This window comes from Schistocerca gregaria, unplaced genomic scaffold (genome assembly GCF_023897955.1).
Source record: "Schistocerca gregaria isolate iqSchGreg1 unplaced genomic scaffold, iqSchGreg1.2 ptg000280l, whole genome shotgun sequence".
Taxonomy (NCBI): domain Eukaryota; kingdom Metazoa; phylum Arthropoda; class Insecta; order Orthoptera; family Acrididae; genus Schistocerca; species Schistocerca gregaria.
The window spans coordinates 2,727,716-2,731,384 of NW_026061773.1; positions in this window are offsets into that span (position 1 = coordinate 2,727,716).

A 3,669-nucleotide genomic window follows, 5' to 3' on the forward strand; every position below is an offset into this window, starting at 1 on the left:
AAAATCACCATAGTAGAACACAGATGTAGTTTTAAGTCGATGAAATAGCCAGTAAGAAGTAGTACAATTCAAGTTTTAGGTATCGATTATTGACTTTTTAGCTGGCTTTGGTGCCTTGGACATGAGCTATGACCATAAGGTTCTGCATGAAAGGAGGACTAGCAGCCGCGTTGCACGGGAGAATGTGAAAAGTGTTCATATGTAGTAAAAACCTGTGAAATCCGTCCGGTTTCGTCATTTGTTATCGAATCGACTTAAAGCCAGATCGTCACATTGGCCGCTCTTCTCTCTGAAACGGTTGTACTTATCGTCTTCAAAGCTATGTCGCGTGCTGCGGTATGCGGAGACACTAAAAGCACCATAGTAGAACACAGATGAAGCTTCTAAGTTGATGTAATAGCCAGTAAGAAGTAGTACAATTCAAGTTTTAGGTATCGATTATTGACTTTTTAGCTGGCTTTGGTGCCTTGGACATGAGCTAGGACCTTAAGATTCTGCATGAAAGGAGGACTAGCAGCCGAGCTGCACGGGAGAATGTGAAAAGTGTTCATATGTAGTAAAAACCTGAGAAATCCGTCCGTTTTCATCATTTGTTATCGAATCGACTTAAAGCCAGATCGTTACAATGGCCGCTCTTATCCCTGAAACGGTTGTACTTATCGTCTGCAAAGCTATGTCGCGTGCTGCGGTATGTGGAGACAATAAAATCACCATAGTAGAACACAGATGTAGTTTTAAGTCGATGTAATAGCCAGTAAGAAGTAGTACAATTCAAGTTTTAGGTATCGATTATTGACTTTTTAGCTGGCTTTGGTGCCTTGGACATGAGCTATGACCATAAGGTTCTGCATGAAAGGAGGACTAGCAGCCGCGTTGCACGGGAGAATGTGAAAAGTGTTCATATGTCGTAAAAACCTGTGAAATCCGTCCGTTTTCGTCATTTGTTATCGAATCGACTTAAAGCCAGATCGTCACATTGGCCGCTCTTCTCTCTGAAACGGTTGTACTTATCGTCTTCAAAGCTATGTCGCGTGCTGCGGTATGCGGAGACACTAAAAGCACCATAGTAGAACACAGATGAAGCTTCTAAGTTGATGTAATAGCCAGTAAGAAGTAGTACAATTCAAGTTTTAGGTATCGATTATTGACTTTTTTGCTGGCTTTGGTGCCTTGGACATGAGCTAGGACCTTAAGATTCTGCATGAAAGGAGGACTAGCAGCCGAGTTGCACGGGAGAATGTGAAAAGTGTTCATATGTAGTAAAAACCTGAGAAATCCGTCCGTTTTCATCATTTGTTATCGAATCGACTTAAAGCCAGATCGTTACATTGGCCGCTCTTCTCTCTGAAACGGTTGTACTTATCGTCTTCAAAGCTATGTCGCGTGCTGCGGTATGCGGAGACACTAAAAGCACCATAGTAGAACACAGATGAAGCTTCTAAGTTGATGTAATAGCCAGTAAGAAATAGTACAATTCAAGTTTTAGGTATCGATTATTGACTGTTTAGCTGGCTTTGGTGCCTTGGACATAATCTAGGACCCTAAGATTCTCCATGAAAGGAGGACTATCTGCTGAGTTGCACGCGAGAATGTGAAATGTGTTCATATGTAGTAAAAACCTGAGAAATCCGTCAGTTTCCGTCATTTGTTATCGAATCGACTTAAAGCCAGATCGTCACTTGGCCGCTCTTATCCCTGAAACGGTTGTACTTATCGTCTGCAAAGCTATGTCGCGTGCTGCGGTGTGCGGAGACACTAAAAGCACCATAGTAGAACACAGATGAAGCTTCTAAGTTGATGTAATAGCCAGTAAGAAGTAGTACAATTCAAGTTTTAGGTACTGATTATTTACTTTTTAGCTTATTTTGGTGCCTTGGACATGGGCTAGGACCTTAAGTTTCTGCATGAAAGGAGGACTAGCAGCCGAGTTACACGGGAGAATGTGAAAAATGTTCGTATGTAGTAAAAACCTGAGAAATCCGTCCGTTTTCTTTACTTGTTATCGAATCGACTTAAAGCCAGATCGTCACATTGGCCGCTCTTCTCTCTGAAACGGTTGTACATATCGTCTGCAAAGCTATGTCGCGTGCTGCGGTGTGCGGAGACACTAAATGCACCATAGTAGAACACAGATGAAGATTCTAAGTTGATGTAATAGCCAGTAAGAAGTAGTACAATTCAAGTTTTAGGTATCGATTATTGACTTTTTATCTGGCTTTGGTGCCTTGGACATGAGCTAGGACCTTAAGATTCTGCATGAAAGGAGGACTAGCAGCCGCGTTGCACGGGAGAATGTGAAATGTGTTCATATGTAGTAAAAACCTGAGAAATCCGTCCGTTTGCGTCATTTGTTATCGAATCGACTTAAAGCCCGATCGTCACATTGGCCGCTCTTCTCTCTGAAACGGTTGTACTTATCGTCTGCAAAGCTATGTCGTATGCTGCGGTATGTGGAGACACTAAAACCACCACAATAGAACACAGATGAAGCTTCTAAGTTGATGTGATAGCCAGTAAGAAGTAGTACAATTCAATTTTTAGGTATTGATTATTGACTTTTTAGCTGGCTTTGGTGCCTTGGACATGAGCTAGGCCCTTAAGAATCTGCATGAAAGGAGGACTAGCAGCCGAGTTGCACGGGAGAATGTGAAAAGTGTTCATATGTTGTGAAAACCTGAGAAATCCGTCCGTTTTCGTCATTTGTTATCGAATCGATTTAAAGCCAGATCGTCACATTGGCCGCTCTTCTCTCTGAAACGGTTGTACTTATCGTCTGCAAAGCTATGTCGCGTGCTTCGGTATGCGGAGACACTAAAAGCACCATAGTAGAACACAGATGAAGCTTCTAAGTTGATGTAATAGCCAGTAAGAAGTAGTACAATTCAAGTTTTAGGTAGTGATTATTGACTTTTTAGCTGGCTTTGGTGCCTTGGACATGAGCTAGGACATTAAGATTCTGCATGAAAGGAAGACTAGCAGCCGAGTTGCACGGGACAATGTGAAAAGTGTTCATATGTAGTAAAAACTTGAGAAATCCGTCCGTTTTCGTCATTTGTTATCGAATCGACTTAAAGCCCGATCGTCACATTGGCCGCTCTTCTCTCTGAAACGGTTGTATTTATCGTCTGCAAAGCTATGTCTCGTGCTTCGGTATGCGGAGACACTAAAAGCACCATAGTAGAACACAGATGAAGCTTCTAAGTTGATGTAATAGCCAGTAAGAAGTAGTACAATTCAAGTTTTAGGTATCGATTATTGACTTTTTAGCTGGCTTTGGTGCCTTGGACATGAGCTATGACCATAAGGTTCTGCATGAAAGGAGGACTAGCAGCCGAGTTGCACGGGAGAATGTGAAAAGTGTTCATATGTAGTAAATACCTGTGAAATCCGTCCGTTTTCGTCATTTGTTATCGAATCGACTTAAAGCCAGATCGTCACATTGGCCGCTCTTCTCTCTGAAACGGTTGTACTTATCGTCTTCAAAGCTATGTCGCGTGCTGCGGTATGCGGAGACACGAAAAGCACCATAGTAGAACACAGATGAAGCTTCTAAGTTGATGTAATAGCCAGTAAGAAGTAGTACAATTCAAGTTTTAGGTATCGATTATTGACTTTTTAGCTGGCTTTGGTGCCTTGGACATGAGCTAGGACCTTAAGATTCTGCATGAA